The sequence below is a fragment of the Pelmatolapia mariae genome, linkage group LG20 (assembly GCF_036321145.2).
Source record: "Pelmatolapia mariae isolate MD_Pm_ZW linkage group LG20, Pm_UMD_F_2, whole genome shotgun sequence".
In the NCBI taxonomy this organism is placed as follows: domain Eukaryota; kingdom Metazoa; phylum Chordata; class Actinopteri; order Cichliformes; family Cichlidae; genus Pelmatolapia; species Pelmatolapia mariae.
In genome coordinates, this window is record NC_086244.1 from 3,135,285 (window position 1) to 3,153,353 (window position 18,069).

At 41.6% G+C, this 18,069-nt stretch overlaps 1 protein-coding gene across 8 annotated transcripts in view; it reads left to right on the top strand.

Moving 5' to 3' along the window:
* The window catches only part of sulf2b (sulfatase 2b), a 120,838-nt gene that overhangs the window by 48,284 nt on the left and 54,485 nt on the right, over positions 1–18,069 (top strand). The window contains exon 1 of one of the 8 annotated variants that reach the window (XM_063463031.1): positions 14,908–15,145. The exons of 6 other annotated variants lie outside the window; for them this stretch is intronic. The gene's annotated coding sequence lies outside the window, so the exon portion shown is untranslated. Of the gene's footprint in view, positions 1–14,907; positions 15,146–15,348; positions 15,459–18,069 lie in introns of those variants that run through there. One more of the 8 variants, XM_063463033.1, reaches the window with a different exon arrangement.

Genomic DNA, 18,069 nt, shown 5'->3' on the forward strand with positions numbered 1-18,069 from the left:
TGGTGGAAGCAAAACAGTAAAAGTCAGAGGGAATTCATGACGATGTTTATGTGAAGCGTAGTTTGGATCTTCTTTTGCTGCTGGTTCGGTCAATATTGTTTGGAGAGAGATAAAAACCTGCAGCTTCAGAATCAGCGCAAAAAGGGCGTAAACACAAAGCGCGGACCCGCCGAAACATCAGAATCAGCGAGCTGTCGGCTTTCAGCCCCGACCGTGTCCGTGTCGTCGGGTGAGAAAGGCGACATCTCACTGATTCTGATGCGTCTGCGGGTCCACGCTGTGTGTTTACGTCTTTGTGCAGAATCCATGTGCCTGCTCTCATTTACTGTTTTAGCTGTTTGGTGGTTGTTGAAATTTTGTGAGGTTTAACCTGAGATTCTGGTGTTTCGGGCAAAATAAAATTATATTAAAAAATCGATTCAGGATTTTAATGAATCAATTTTACGTTATCCAAGCCAGAATCGATTTTAATCGATAAATTGATCATCAAAACCCAGCCCTAATCGGACCCACCAGGTGTGTATCCATGAAACATCTCAGACATTACGACCCAAATGATTTATAAGCAATGAGTAATACTCCTAACTAAGTTAGCAGCCCTGTTTAAACTGAGCCTCACACTTGCTTAGACATAAAGAACTATTCCCAAATCATACCCCACAGTGAGGGATGGAGATTATTGATTGGTACACTGGTATTGGATCACTACTCTATACTGGATGATACTCACAGCCACGCTGCGGGTATCAGGTCAAAACCAGAAAAAGCTGAATGAGGAACATTTTAACTTTTGCTGTGTCACCGTGGGCTTCAAACTGGAGGAGAAAGTAAACATCAGAGAGCCTGTAGCAGAATAAAAATGGCAGAACGTCACTGGAGGTCGAAGCGTGGTCAGGGCGACCCTCCAGAGTCATTTACAGCTCCTTTAAAACAGTTTGGGCAATCCTCGTGTCAACTATAAATACTGTGTCACTGTACCCAGGCTCCTGACTCTAGAAGAAGCTGAACTTTTTCACATTAAAACACGTTTCTAATTAAAAGCCATGTAGATGTCAGCAGTTAATGAATCTCTGCACCGTTTGAGCCTTTCAGTTTTACTCTAAATCATCTATTTTACTCTTGAAGAACATTTCTCATTACTTCAATTCATCTTTAGTTGTTGTAACTCATCATAATTAGGACTTGATCAAAGAAAGCACTGACTGACTGTCACTGGTCCAAAATACAAATTCAGATCTTTTAAGTTGAACAAATTCTTGTATCTCTCCATTGACTTGTACTCGCTTCAACAATTAAAAATCCTTTTATCTGAAACTGGATGAATGTAAATTATATTTCTGACATACTAAAATATACAGGAGATGACTCAGCGTCATGCCCTTTGCTGTCATTTGCCTGAACTGTGATTAACAACCCTGCAAAAAGAGGTCTGAAATTCTTTTCGTTCTTTGCTTATTCTTTTGTCCATTAGTCTGTTGTCCTGACGTGATCGTGAGAAAACCAAATATTGTGCTGGTTGCTGAACCCTGCTCACTGTGAGCTGAACAACAGAACAACAAACACGACTATCATTTACTGGGATCCGTTTGCAATTTGTATTTTTGTGTTGAGTTCAGTTTCCTCGTCCCCTGAAAGCAGACTCGCCATCTGCCTCAATCGGATGTGATGAGCTCAGTGTGCTTCTCAACTGCGGAGGGTGGGGGAGCTTTCAGACCAATCATCATCTCCAGTTTGTAAAAAAAACACAGAGCACTTCTGAAGCTTTCATTTCTGATGATATGCCTCTTTGTGACGTGAAAGGGGGGAAAAAGGGACCTGGTGGTAATAGGATGGATTCATAGGACGTCTGTTTGGACGGGTTTCATCTGAGTCAGCAATAATCAGAACAAATGACATATTTGAGTCCATTTCCTGACATTATCACTTCAATTTTTGTTTTTTGTTTGTTTGCTTGAAGTCTGTATCAAAGGATCCATCACATCCCTGCAGCATGCAGATCATTAGCGTCTCAACATTCAGTCGCCTTTGTTGATAAGATTGTAAATCTTGCTAACAAAGACTTTAATATGTCTCAATAAACACTGTTTGGATCATTTCGGGAGGCAAATCTTGCTTTGTGGTTCCTCTACGTTAGTGAGTTTGGCCTTTCAGGGACGGCTGATTGACATCGCTGTGAAGTAAAGGAGTCCACTGGATGCGAAAGACAAGACTGAAGAAGAACATGTTGAAAAAGTCAACACAGTAACAGTTTTATTTTATTTCATTTATATAATTATTAGGGTTAGGGTTAGGTAAGTCTGTACTGAAACTGGAGGAGTAGGAGTAAAGATGGGGTAGAATGGGAGTTGCGTGGAGCAGCGGCTGTCCAGAGCTGCACGAGGACACCACCCTGAAGGGGGGATCTGCCAAAACTTGCAAAAACCAAAACAAAGCATGTTTTCATTTTTGTGGCACGTCAACTGCTAAGTTTTGGATCGTGCCTCTTATTTCCGCGGTGTAGTAATTCACATTTGTACAGCAGTGTGACCGAATGATGCATTTTGAAGAGTTTTCGGGAAACGATCGAGCCCTGCGGCGGGGCGAATGAAAGCCTTGTGGTTCTAATTCGGATATATTTCTCCAACACTCCTCATATTGTGAGGATATAATAAACACGTGTGCCTCGCAGGAACACTGGTGTGCCTCTAGATGTATTTTTCACTGACTGCTTGGCTGTATGGCCCCCTCACTGTGGTGTTACAGCAGGGATTTATAACGTTATTTTCTCACATGCCGGCGGGGATCAGCTTCTGTAAGCAGGCAGAATCCGATGGAGGGACCTGGTACTGGCCTGTCATGCTTTTCTATTTGCTTTAATGAGCTCACAAAGGATGGATGGATAGATAGATCGTGTCTGCAGCTGCTCTTTTAGTCTACATCTCAGTGTAGCCCATAATAATCAGCATCAGCCTGGTTACCATGACAACAGCAATCAAGTTGTCGAGTGAGAGATTTTCTCTCCGCCAGTTGGACCTCTCTCTCTCTCTCCTGTGTCCTTTTTTTCACTTTGATGGTTTTTTTCTCTCCTGCAAACTCACCGTCATCTGTTTTGCAGGACTGAATTTGAATCTGAAAGCTCTTTTGTTGTTTGTCTGAAAGGAGACAAACACACAAACAGCCCAACGTATACACACACACACACACACACACGCACACACACACAGTGTCGAGTCGATCAGCCAAATCAGTGCTGCAGAAACTGTGAAGCTTACACAACTCTTGCCGTGCGCAGGAGAACAAACACGTTTCTGAACTGAGTGTCGATTTAAATGAGTGAGGCTTGTAACAGTTTGTGCTGAGGAACATAAATTCACTGCATTAACTATTGGAAGAGCAGGACCTTGATAGCTGGTAGGGAGGTCGTTAAGTAGTCTTAAGGTCTTGGTGTGTGTGGGCTTTATACCGCACAGTTAGTCATTTTCCTTTAGTGGCACTTATTAAATATCTTTTATTCCTTAATTGAAGTCTGCCTAATGTGGACTGAGTTCTGCATTCTTAAGTGATGTCTTGCTAATAACTAATTCTCCAGCAGTTTGACACTTATTAACCTACACAGGTTCATTATTCTAAAGTTGTCTCCTCTTCACACTTATTAAATCCATTATAGCACAAAATTACAGCAATTAACTGACTGTGTTAAGTGAAGAGTGAGAAACTGAAGGTCTGCAGAGAAACACTTTGCTTTTTCCCCACTCGATAATAGCTCAGGTATCTCTGTCATTGATGAGCCATTTCATTTTCAAACATCACTATGAAAACATTTTATTTTAAGTGTCATGGCGTTCCAGCTTTTGGTGTGATCACATGGATTTTCACCCATTAAACTGTGCATTTTTCCACAGAGTAATTCACTCCAGGAGAAAAAGGAGCAGTCATGTTTAAAAGTCTGAATAAAAATGATGAAAACTGAGCCCCTAATGGATGATGTTAAACACCTGCTGAGCAAATACACTGTGCGTCTATGTGTTTGAGGTGTCTGTAGCTCAGGAGGTCAAGCAGGGCACCTACTAATCAGGAAGTTGGTGGTTCAATCCCCGTCTGCACCAGTCTGCACTCATGGGCAAGATACTAACCCCAAGTTGTTTTCCGATGCATCCGTCGGTGTAGGAGCCATTTTTGGGTTGATACCTTATGTAAGCTGCTATAGGTCACCTTTTGAGTTTTTCTGTATGGTATGTTGATGTGAAGGTATTTAAGGTAGACACACGTAATTAGCGGCAGGTGTGTTGTTGATCAGAAGGAGGCAAACAGTTTGTGACCGCTGCGCTGCTTTTTTAAATCGTGGAAATAAAGAATTTAAAGGACAAGATGAGTAAGGCTGGAGTTATTGGACTGTATCAAGTTTAATAAGTTAATTCATACAAGTGACATCACGTCACCACCGCCAACGAACACCTCAGTGGCTTCAAGCCCAGGCTTAGCCCAGGCTTAGCCTCTACAGTCGGAGTATGAATGTGTGTGATTGTTAGATAGAAGCACTTGTGGAGAAACATCTTGTGTGAATGTGAAGCGCTTTGAGTGCTCAGAGTAGAAAAGCGCTATATAAGAACCAGTTCATTTAATAAGTATCAGCTTACTGATAAATTAGTCGTGAGCAAGATCTCACTTTATACTGTAAAGTATATTCTGAGTTTGAGACACTTACTTTAGAGTCCTTTGGACACTTTTAACCACGTCTTATAGATCAAACTTTGTGTTTTGATTGGTTTTCAGGGTGCTGAGTTCAACCCTGACCAGACACTTCCTTCATCGTACAACTGTGTGCTATGTGCTGTGGACCAGCTTGTAGCCGTTTTGCAGTTAGATCTTAGCCTGTTCATCCTGTAGATGCAATCTGAGTGTTTTAGCTTCAGCCATCTCAGTTTTTTTTTAAACTAGACATAATTCTGACTCCAGTAAGGACCATAATTTACACAAAAACCCATCTTTTTCAGTAGTTAGCGAGGCAATAAAGTCATCAGGAAAATTGTTTACTAATGTCAAGAAGTAGGGTCACTTCCTCATAGACTTTTCTGCAATCAGAATTCGTTTTGCTGCCTGTGGAGTCGCCCCCTGCTGGATATCAGGCCTCTCTTCTGTTGAACCAGCTCCCAGTTTGGATTTGGGACACAGACACTCTCTGCTCCTAAGATTGGGCTTAAAGCTTTCCTTTTTGATAGTTGGGGCGGGATCAGGTGACTCTGAGTCATTAGTTAGGCTGTGAGAGGTCTAGGCTGCTTCACATCATGGATGGATTCCCATGATGCACTGAGTGTTTCTTCTTCAGCCACTATGTGTTGACACACCTCTTGTTAGTTGTTGTTAATCTGTCTCTCTTCCACAGCGTGTCTTTGTCCTGTCTTCCTCCCCTCATCACCAGCCGGTCTGCAGATGGCCCCGCCCCTCCCTGAGCCTGGTTCTCCTGGAGGTTTCTTCCTGTTAAAAGGGAGTTTTTCCTTCCTACTCTCGCCATTGCGCTTTGTCATACCTTACCATACGATATAAAGCACTTTGAAGAGACTGATCTTGTGATTTAATGCTACAGAAATAAAACTCAATTGAATGCAGGTTTAAGGTGCTGCCTCTCTCTTTCACACAGTCTGTGCGTGAGGCTGCACTCCACACAGTCACATTTTAGAAACCTTGATGAATTTTTTTGTTTTCACCACAGTCTGATTGGAATAAATGTCCTTTCAAGGCTTCTGCACTGCTTTTTAAACTTGTGGAATATCCTTTTCCTCTGTGCGTACATGTGTGTGTGTGTGTGTGTGTGTTGTTATTGAAGGTTTTATTTTGTTAAATCTGTTACTTTATTTCAGTTACTACGAGTATTGTAGTTATTATTTATGTGTGTTTATGAATTCCTTTGAAAAATGTTATATGAGGTTCAGATGCCAACGCTTGGGGTCGGTTCTAATGTGGCACCGTGATTCACTTTAATGACACAAAATAGCAGCTTTTAGTTCCTCAGAGCTCTGCTGAGAGCTTTTAGACATGAACACACACACACAAACACACACACACACACACACAGATCAAAGTCTTCACGGTGTGCGTCTCTTAGTGTGTGCAGTGTCAGAGGTGAGCATTTAACATGAACACATCTTTCTAATGGAGGCAGTAATTACCTTCTGGCAGCCTGATAACACAACTTACTGACACACACACACACACACACACTCGCCGTCTTTCTGCATCCTGTTTGTCACTTTAAAGCAGCATTTTGCTTCCTTGTTTGTCACATTGCGCGAAACAAAATAACCATATAAATGAATCTGGTTAAACAATCACTGCAGCGGTCCTCACTTTGGCTAATTCTGTGTTTCTAATCGTGGCTCTTTTATTTCTGTCTTGTATTCGTTCTGTGTTTCTTTGTCTACGTTCTTCCTTCGTCGTTGAACGGATGCTGATTTTATTCTCCTCCCTGCACCGTGGCCTCTTTATTTTTGCTCGTGTTTTATTTTCTGCAGTTTTGTCTTCAGGCTTTTGTGAAACTTGGTCTCGTCCAGCTCCGGGTTACAGTCAGTAAAAATCAAAAGAACTGGTAAACTGAATTAATCAGCATAATAAATCTGAATCTGACTGCAGACGGTAGCATCACCTCAGAATCTGTTATGTGTCAAAAATAGCTGCACTCTGTCTTCTTTGAGGACATGTTTTGGGTTTTGTTTTTACAGTTACTCTGTAGCACAGTGTTGCTAAAGTTCATTTAAAGCAGGTTTAAATATTTGTCTCATAAACACAAGAAGAAACTCTCATGTTAAAGAATTTGGAGTGCAAAGTTGAGCAAGATTGGCTCATTAAAGCATATGTGGAGATGAATAGCCGGGCTAGTTAAGTGATGAGATCCCTAGTGCACTTAATAAAGTGTCGCTTCCATCCATCCATTTTCTGCCACTTGTCCAGGTCCCGGTCAGCGGGATCGCAGGCTGAGCCGAGATGCACAGACTTCCCTCCTTCAGGAGGACACCGAGGTGTTCCCTAAATTCATCTGTGCAGCTGTGTCCTCTCAGTCAGTTTAAAAACAGTTATTTAAAATGGTTTTGTTTGTTTTTTCTTGTCATTTGTCCGAATCTCTGCAATGGAGGTTAACAGTGCAAAGTTGTTATGAGCTACACAGATGCAGTAGAAACACATGGTAACCCACATGATAGAAACACATGACTCGTGATAATAACGCTGGTCTTCCGAGTCTTCTGGAGGGCTTCAAATCACACGAGGAGTATTTCAGAACCAGAGCATTAAGTCTTTTATTTTGAAAAGCTGACCTAATGATTTGTGGCATTCCTGTGTCTCACTTCCTGCTCTCCTCATCTGCTGCATCAGAGCTGGAAAGCAAAGCAGCCGTGCTCGGTCTGTTTGTGGGGTAACAAACGCATTGTCTCCATGGCCAGACTAACAGCCTGAGAGGCCCCACGGCACAATTATGTAACTTAATTAATTAGTAACACCTGTTTGAAACGCCACAAACAACAATCAGCTGATCCGAGCAGAGCCGGACATAGCGTGAATGAGTAAAAAAATATTTAAAAAAATAAAGAAATGCCACATAACAACTTTTAGGTTAATCTGCTGGTTATGTGACCTGAAAATGAAAACATAAAAACTTCAACAGATACGTCCTAAAGTCAGCTTTTTAAATCTCCAAATATCAGTAACTGTAACTGTCTTAAATATTGTCTGTTGGTCAGAATCTACTAACCATACTTTTGGTTATTTAAAGGGTAATCTGAGGATTAGCCTGAATAAATTAACCTTCACTGTTTTCTGATAAATATTTTATACTCTAAACTATCTGTACTGACGTATGAACCCTGCTTCCGGGTCCAAACTACTCTGTGTTTATTAAGGCTGTTGTGTTTTTAACATGTTTTAATGCTTTGTATCTTGTTCTATTCAATCTGAACAAGCCCATAAAACAGTCAGTGATTACTGTCGGCCTCTCTCAGGTTTTATTTCCTCTAATCATATTAAAACTCAGTTTTTAAACCCTTATGATGTAACTCCAGCCCAGCAGCAGTATATGAATGACTAACCTTGTATTGTGGATGGATTATCTCAGTTGTTCTCCTGACTGAAGTTTGGTCCGTTTACAGCATCCTGCCATGCGATTGCATTTGTCCCTAACCATCGGGAACTCTCACGTTAACTTTTATCGAGTGGAAAAAAGTTAGCGTTCATCCTCCAGCTTCACTGTGTTTATGCTATGCTAACATAGCTGTGTCACTAGCTAGCCTAACTTCAGTAACCCTACAAACGTCACTTCTGTTTAGTTTTCTGTCTTCATTTGTGTTGGAAGTGATAGCAGAGCTGTACGTTTTAATTTTCAGAAATCTCTCAGTCAGAGCATGGTATATTATATTTAGATGGAAGCTAGCGAGCTAACTTCCTGCTAACTTCTAACTCTGTTAAATTTAATAAATCCTGTTTTCATGGATGCCTGGATGTTAAACTTAATTGTTACACCTGGTAAAGCAGCAACGCTGATCATTTTATTACAGATGAAAGAATTTAGACAGTTTGTAACTCTCAGTGATGCCGCAGTGTTCGTTTGACTTTGGGACCTGAAGCGGACACAGCTAATGACGTCAGACTTAAAGACCGGATTAGTTTTTTATTAAATGCAAAGAGAGTGGAAAAATGCAACTGTGCATTTCGCCTGTGAAAACACAACATGGCTGACAGAAATGGCCCAGCTGGTTCAACTGTATCGTTTGTGACACAAAGAGCTGGTTCTGAGATAAATATTAATTATTGTGATGATCTGGAGTTGTTGTTTGACACGTGCAAAACCACATTTAGAGCAAAACAGTCAGATTTGCAATTTATCCAATAATTTGACCTTAACTTTTGACTGCTGGTAGGAAGGTTCTTGAAAACGGCCGAGGTGCTGATATATATTCAGTGCAAGCAGAGCTCATACAAATTGTTTTACGAGTCATTTATTTTTGACTATTTACTTTTTCATGCTCATGTTAAAGGATTTTCCCTCGGGCAGCAGTTATTCTGGGCGAGAAGTGTGACGTTTAGCCGTCAGATGTATGCGAGCCGTTGCATTAGCATTTCATTTCATCACCCAGACGGGAGCTGCTGTGAGAGGAGCTCCTCACCCGGGGACAAAAGGCCATCTTTCAATCCGTCACTCCCTCCGTCCGCGACGCTGCTCGTCATTCGGGAGTGCTGCGAGATAAGAAGAGTTCATTATTCTGATAACTCATCTCGCGCTCGTCTCTTTGGCTTTTCCACTCTCTCCATTCCTGCCTCGCGACCGCTCCGTCCACTCTGGACGCTGCGCTCCATTTAAACTCCTTGCGTGTTTATTTATCCCTGCCTCAGGGCGCAGACAGAACAAAATGTTAGTTTCACTTACAAATATGAAAACAAGATTATTCAGATAAAATGATTCTTTTCACTTCCTGACATAACAAAGTCTAAAGTTCTGTTGCCTAGCAATGACATACAAATATGACATACATTTCATTTGCAGCTGAAATATGTTTTACAGGAAATTCAGTGAAGATGAAGCATTGCCTTCAGACAGCAGTACCGGCAAACTGGGACCGACCGTCAGCTGTTTCCCTAACGCACACCCTAATAGCAAATCTCAAATCCAGCCTGCATTAACCTGCAGTCCACTTTGCAACCCACCTATGTCCTGTCCTTTGCTACTGATGCCTGATTGCTGCTATGGGAGGTCTCACTGCTGCTTTGTCTGCCTTTAGACTTTCCACGTACACTGAGAGGAAGAGCAGGATGCTCCCAGAATAACGCCATCCATCCATAATAAATCTAAGCTAATTATTGAGTATATATAAATATAAACTACTGCAGATTAAATACTGGGTTTGATTTAAGTGGTCCTGATGTTGATTGGAAATGAGTTGATTTAATCAAATAGAAATAATGGTAATTTGTGTATTTAGTCAAAAAAACAACAACATTTCAGTGATGCAACAGTCGCTGCAGGGAAAACTGTGGATGGATTATTGCAGCTGTGTGAAATAAACCTTTGAAATGGTTCCTTCAGTCGGGGACGTCTCTGACCGTTTACGGTCAGTTGTTGTCTTCAAAGTGACTCTTCAAATAATCAACTTCCTCTAGATAAAATCAGGTGATTTCATTTTTTCACATTCAAGAGTTGAGGTGAGAACTGCCAGCTGGTTCCAAGCAGATTATACAGATTGCCTGTTGGGAGGCAACCTGTCTGTCACATCCAGCTCAGACTGACCTCGGTCCTTCTCCGACTCGTTGACCATGGTTTGTAAAAAACAGAAACAGATCAGCTCAGCCTTGAATATCTTTGCAAATGGGAAATTGATCCAGCTGATTACCAACTGATTGTATTCTTGTTGTATTCCAACATAAAACAAGGTTGCCGAGCACCTACATGCATGTGTGTAAATCCTTCACTATCTGTAGAGGACTTTCTGTATTTCTGTGCAGCATCGATGAATTTCTGTCTGGACTCAAAGTGTAGTCGATGTGAATTTAGAGAGAAACAGAATTGATGAGCATTTCCTTCCTCCTGTTTCTTTTTCATATTCATTTGTTTTTATGTGTATTAACACTTGTTGCTTGTATATTGATTGACTGATTACTACTATATTGATGTACCCTCCCAAACACATTGCACGTAAAGGCAGCTTCACCCTATTCAATCAAACTGCCAGTTCAAAAACACCAACAACACCGTTATTATATCGATGATCAATTTGTTATTTTTTCAGGTAATATTTCAGCTAAATGACCAACAGATAATAAACTTTCTTTATTGGCTTTTATAAACACTGCGTGACCACATAAACCTGAAGGAGCTCTGAATGATATTAGTGCTGAAGGCTCTCTGTCGCTGACTGTTTTCTTTAGCGTAAACTTGTATGAAAGGAAAATCCCAGGATTCTCTCTTCGAGGAGCTCGAGTGACCTCAGTGCATTTAAAGGACATTTGTATCTTTGTTTTTCATCTGTCGAGGGCGAGGTTTTTGCTCTGATGGTGGCAAATATTCAAAGCAAATGGAAATCAGCTGATCATCAGCATCGTCAGCATTTTTAAAATCGGCTGGTTGGCTGTGCTCTTTCAGAGAAATGCCTTCATTCTTTGTTTTCTCTTTTCATTCTTCTCTCTGACCTTATCGTCTTTGACTTTTCTGATGAGATATCAGATTTTCAGCGTATTCTCTTCGTTATTAGGACTGTGTTATAGTTAAAGGCTTTCAGCTTTCAGGAGAATGGTGCAGTCCTCCTTTTTCTCAAAGTTAATTTCATTAGTATGCCTTCACCCGTGATATGTAGTGCACTCTATGAAGTCTATAACTGTATGTATGACTGATGTGTGCAAATGAGATGGAGGATAAAGGCATAGAGAGCTGATGATGTACATGGGAGGTGTACAGATGGATGGAGCATTAAAGAGATGAGTGGAGGTGTAAATGAGGCAGTGGGCGGAGTCTGTGGTGTGGAAGATGGATGAGATGCAAGAGGACGTGTTGTGCAAATGTGTATAAATGGCCGACTGCATTCAGATGCGTGTGTGTGTTAGCACAAAGTGGATGGAATCTCTTAAAGGAATATTCCAACTTAAAGTAGGAAACAACAGGAACAGGATGGGGATTCTTACTTGCCTCATTTGCTGAAGGGGGGGGGGGGGCTGAAAGGAAGAGCAGTCTAATTTAAAACGTTGTCCATGTTTAATATGAACAATGGACAAAATGTCACAATTGCTGAGAACAGTCATTTGAGAGGTTTCTGTGGTTGAGAGTCATCTTTGAAGAATAAATGATTATTGAATATCTGATAGGACTGAGTGGGAAAAGTCCGTCCCTGCTCTGCACCTCCCCACACTGGGAGCACAGCAGAGGACAGGCGGGGGAAGTGAAGATGATGTGTTACCATAAGTGCAATAAAAGCTTCCCATCAAGTGCTAAACTGAACATCACAGGAGAGTGAGCTTCACTAAAGGCGTCACTTTAATGCAGCACGCTTTTCGCTTAAATCACAAACTACAAAAAGGAAAACATCCGTTTAGCCTTTGCCGTTGGATTGCTGTGTTAGTGCTCCTTCTGGGACCTGGTTCACTGCAGCTGACTCTTGGTAATGTAACAGTAACAATGTAAAGTGAATACACTGACCAGTTCACACTGATGCCTGATCTGGTTTTTGGTTTATTGTGGCTGGTAGCTGGTGCAACAACAGGCCCGGTGACTCTGTAAGGAGAACTAAAGTGATGATAACAATAGGTTTGGGGTTTGTTGGGCCATCCAGCTTTCTTGGATGTTAGCAGAAGTCATTTAGGGGCACTTGCTGTAAAATCTTCAGTCTTGTCTTCTCAGAGGTTTTTCCTAAGCTTATTGAAGTGGTTTTGTAAGTTCTGATGGTGGTAGAGACACTGAAGACATCAGGACAGTGACACGAAACATCAGCAGGCTGAGAGCTGAAGTCGATGCGCTTTTATATTTGATGGTCGTGTGGAGCCGCTGTCCTCATCAATAAAGCAGCCGAAGAGCGGTGAGGTGATGAGAGCGGTCACTCTGCTTCACAACCACGCTGCCTTTAAATCATTCAGACCTGGACGCCGTGTGAGCGTTTAAAGAAAACACACACAAAAACTGCTTAATCATCAAAGTCAATGAATTGATTTGAAACTGAAGAAAAGCTAAACTGTTATTTTTATTTCCTAATCAAAAGGTTTCTCTTAGTCTAATATTAGGGAATGCTAATGGTCTGTAGTGATTCCTTGAGGCTACAGGAGGTATTGCAGTCACATGTGAAGGTGAAGTAACGTAAAGGTCTATGAGTGGTGACATAAAGATGTTTGTCCTGAGTGTGCATGAACAATTTAAAGATCATTACAGTCTAACCGTTCTCTGCAGAGCATGAATGTGTTCAGGACAATTCAAGACAAATCAGATTGTAGCGTTTATCCACATCATCGCTGCGTACATTTACTAGAATTAGTCTCTGCTAGTTATCGAATGTAATGCTCGGTGTTGAAAAGACTTTTCTTCTCTAGCTGGGTATTAATAATAGAAGCACCTTAATCAGCTTTTGAACAAGTGGTAGGAGTGTCCAAAGGTCAGAAGCTGCAGTGTGTGGTTCCCAGGTGGCAACCTTCAGGGCTGAAAAATGAAGCCGCTGCACAGGCGACACAAACTGCCTCTTGACTGGCAGGTGCTGCTCTGCAGGGAGCTGCAGCCAATCAGTGTCTTCGAGGTCTCTGACCCGAACTGTCCTGTTTGTGTTTGTTTTACCTTTTGGAGCATTTCTGGTGGAACCTTTGATGAGTAATATGCTTCTCCTGGACCGTGCTTTTAGGATTTCAACAAGTTTAAAATTACTTCAATACATTGAAGACATACGTGACTATGTGTTGCACCAAGCTTGCTAACAAAGCTGGCTAGCGTTAGCTTATAATTTAGCACTCCACCCTCTCATCCAGATATGGTCACTCCTGGCTACAAAAAAACAACATGGCGGTGTCCAAAATGCTAACGTTGAGGCTTCAAATTGCAGCGTTCAAAACCAATGGGTGACATCACGGTACTTCCACCTTTCATATCCAGTCAACGGTGCTTCCACAGATTCATGGAGGTTGTGTAATAAGAGCTTTTGTTATGCCGTTTGTGGATTTCTCCATCTTTGATGTTACCATTTATGGTTCTTTTGAATGGGACACTCCACCAGAATAATTTACTGTCAGCGCTGTCCTTAGTTAACCCCGTCTTTCATTCGTTTAGGGTGATTCATGAAACGTATTTGTACCAAAATGAAAAACGGGATTTGTTTTTCAGACACTAAACAGGTTCAACATAAGAAGACGAATTCAGTATTTGACACTAAGCAAACTCTACACTGTATTAATAAACTAGGCAGTCATTTAACATCCTTATTAAAACTAAAACTGTAAAATGTAGTCTGATGATTATAATTGCTGTAATTTTAGAGAGGTGTCAAGTGAGGACCACTTTATTCTTCTGTCAGGGGTATAGCGTGGGTGTTACACTCCACAAGACTGTGAGAGCCCAGTTGGAGTCCAGTTGGAGAGAGTAGCTCAAATTTACAGGGAGACGTTTGTTCTGTTTTTCACATGAAAAAGTTCCTTAAATAACAGTGTGATAAATGAGAAAAGACAAAGACTGGCTGGTTCCTTGCTGCTGTACAGCTGCTCACGGCATGAAAGTTCCAAAAAGTGCAGATCTGCCCAAAGCACCGGCCCTTTAAGGCTGTGGAGGTTGGGGTGTTGGATGGGTGTGTACAACATCGTGCTATCCTGAAGAAAATGCAGATTTGCTTAGCTTGATATTGTAGTAAATGCTAGGTCACAAATTTCAGACAGTCACAGAAATGGTCGGTCCATCAAAAGTCAGAAATCTGTGGAGGAGCAAGCACTTTGAAAACGTCCCATCAAAGGTTGTGGATAGGTGTGTGATTCAAACACACCAATAACCGTTTTTTTCTAATGTGTTCAATTTTCATGTGATTCGGCAATGTGTTTGTTTTTTTTTTGGTTTTTTTTATACATACAGAAAGTTTGTTGCTGCAAATTAATCTGAAGAACCAGAATCGCTCCTGACTCTGGTTTCTTCTTCTTCTTCTCTGTTCAACAACTGCAATTCAAAATAATCCAGACAGCAAATTAACGAGCACCACAACTAATTCACATATTGGTGAAATGACTGTAAACCTGTAAATAGGAGGAGGACATCGGAGGAATGGGCAGAAAGATATGAGAAAGTGATGAAGCGATAGAGAGACAATAGAGAGCGAGAGCCAGAGAACGAGGAGGGGAGGGAGTGATGGAGAGAGAGCCAGAGGAGAGCAGGGAGATACAGAACAGGAGGTATAAAAAGATCAACACAGAGAGAGAGAAAGTGATAAAGAGGGAACGAGCTGGAGAGCGCGAGGGAGGAGGGGAAGAGGACGGAGGAGGTTGAGGAGCAGCAGCAGCTCAGCTGTTGTTACAACAGTGAGAGCGTGCGGTCGCCGAGGGGAGAGAGCTGTTGCCACGGGGATTATTGTCATGTCTGCCACCTCGACAACAGCCAACAGGACCTAGGCTGAGAGGAGGCTGGACAGGTTGTTGGTTTGGCGCCGGAGCCTACGAGCAAGGCAGCGTGGCCCATGAGGACGAGGTAGGAACGAGAGCAGAAGTAAAGAGCGATGTGAAGGAAAAGACAAAGGAAAGCAGAGGGAGAAAAGGAAAGGGAGAAAGAGAGAAGTGTAGTGAGAGATTTGAGTGTAAAACATCATCTGAGAGGAAGCGAAAGAAGAAGTAAAAGCAAAAAGGAACAGAAAGCATAAGTGGAGCTGTGCGTTCTGGTTATTCTGCAGAGTTTCAGGAGAATTTCTGCCTTCTTTTCCTCCGACTTCCGTCTGTTCGCGCTCGTCGTGTTTCTCTCTGTTTGATCTCTTCACGTTAAGCTTCATGTTCTTCGCCTCGTTGCAGTAAGTGCTTCTGCTTGTAAATGGTTTCGTGCCTCTGTTTTGGAAAGCTTTATTGATAGAAAAGAGCAGAGAAAGAATGAATGTCAGCAAATCTGAGCAAACCAAAAATGTCAGTCTGTCGTTAAATACTTTTTCTTCTCCATTTCCTGTTCAGTCACTTACAGATATACATTGTTTAAATATATGACTAACACATCAAATACATTAGACACAAGGAAATCCAACATCCCCACAATAGAGAAGCTGCAAAGACTGTTTTTACATCAAAGCTGAGGATTATCAGTCAGCGAAAAATGTGAATTTTGTAGAAAGAAAAGTTTCTGACAGAGGAATCAAATTCAGAGTTCTTCCGTGAAAAGACATCAGACGTACGTCTAGAAGTCTTATGTGTGTCTCTGGGTTGTGGTTGTCGCAGAGATAAAGGTTTAAGGTTAAATCTGGTGATGCTCTGGATTTCTCTTTCTTGACCACCAAACACAAAATGTTTCTTGCAAACAAATAAAATTATTGAGATGTTTTGAATGAGTGATTCTTAATATTTCTTAGATCGAATAGGGTGAAGTGATCAGGGTTTTCCTCTCTGGGAGAGAAGTTGTCAGTGGATACTCTTATTGATACTTTTACTGATATTACTTTCTGTATTTTGGAGCAAAATAAAGGCATTATAGTGGTAATGGCTACTTTTGACGCTTCACCTCAAGCTCACGTGATGGTTAAATTTGGACGTACAGCTTAGTGGCAGAGGTGAGAGGTCTCTTCCTGTTAAAAGGGAAGTCTTTCTTCCTGCTGTTACCAAGTGCTGCTCATAGGGTATTGTCTAATTATTGGGGTTTACTTTCTTTTCTTTTCTCTTTTTCTTTACCTGCAATACAGAAGCAGTTATTGAGGCAACTATTATTGTGAACTGTCGCTGCGGAAATAAAACTGAATTGAATTCAGTGGAGCTGTTTGCAGCTGTTTCAATTCTACCAACTGGCTCGTTAGCATACAGCACCTGAGTAACTCTGCGGTACTTCACTGCTGTGATGGGCAGTAAACCTTTTACCATTACTGTGCCAGCAGGCCTGTTACACTCCTTATCTAGCAGCTGACAGTGGGTTTGACTTGGGTGCCTGCATGTGTCGGAGCATTGCTTGATTTATTTCATTTATCTGTGTTTTTATCTCAGAAATACTCCAAATGTCTCTTAATCCACGGCTGAAAATCGTCCCGTCAAATGAACTACGTCCATCTGTCAGTTCGATAAATGATTTCCATGTTTAGTAACACGTCGCCGGGTCAGTGATATAAATGAAACATTATGTTTGTTGCTTTAAAGAGTTGCCTTTTTGGCAGGAACCAGCGGATTTGGAGTTGAGGACCATCAATACGAGGTCAGAAAGTTTGGGGGACACACAAACTTTGGTGTGTTCATTGGATTTGTTGACAGTAAGAAAAATATACAGTGAAACTCCAGAGGACTGAACATCCTGTTTGTCCCCAATCAAAGTTTGGCTTCAGTGCTGGACAGAGAGAACAAACAGAAGATGGTGTACAGTTTCCTATTTCTACTTCTCCAAAACATTTGGTAATATGATATCACTGTGAACCCTGCACTCGAGGTTTATTGTACGGAAAACAGAGAGCCGCATTTTTTTGGGTGTCCTCGGCCATCTGATGCGTATTAGTTTCATCCGTGTGCGTCCAGTGCCGAGGCTGGAAGCAGCCAAAACTGTCGTCTCATTTTATCAACAGAGAAGAAGGAAAAGAATCCAGTGCAAACAGAGCTGGACTTTTTCCATAGTTGGTGAAACTGCTGCTTATTGTAACCGTAGCTGTTACTTATTATAGCAGTCACACTGAATTTCCATTAGTTGGCTTCTGTATTTCGCTTCAAAGCTGAGTGTGGCCATTTAACTCTGAAGTCCAACTAAAAGACACACCTGCACCGTCTCAGTCCAGCCTGCAGCATCCAAAAATGTAAGGGTGGTGTTTGACGGGGTCAGTCAAAGGAACGGATTGGGCACGTTTTCCTGCTATTTACCTTAATGCCAACAGAGGGCGCTGTACATTAAAATAGCCCTCAAATTTACCTTGTTCACCTCAAGTGAGGGTTCAAGTGATGATGATACAATCGGAGGTGGTGGTGAAAAGTCAGGTTTTTAACCAAGAAAGGACGTCTAACGCCTTCACACGCCTCCGTTCAGTGCAGCATGTTTGATTCGCCTAAGCAGAACATTTTTGTCAGCTGACCAGTCAAGAAAAGTGGTGAGATTGTACTTTAATAACAGAAAATGCTTTCCGTTTATTTACACAGCTGTGCTTCAATTTACCATACGGTACCCTGTCCTGGAGATGAAAAGGCCACGGAGTCCGGGTTCATCCTCAGGGGGGCAGAAATAAGTTCAGGAATTTCATGACGTCTACAGATTTGTGTGAAATGAAACTTTTGTAGGCTTTTGTTATATCTTGTTAAATTTCTCCTCTCTAACTGTACCTGGTGGATTGTAAACAGACAGCTTCTCTAGTTATAAATCTGTTTGCAGAAATGAATGCAGAACTTGTTGGTTCATCCTCTGAAAAGAGGAAGTTTGTGCTTTTAAAGATTTCCGTCTCTTGTAGGAGGAATCCA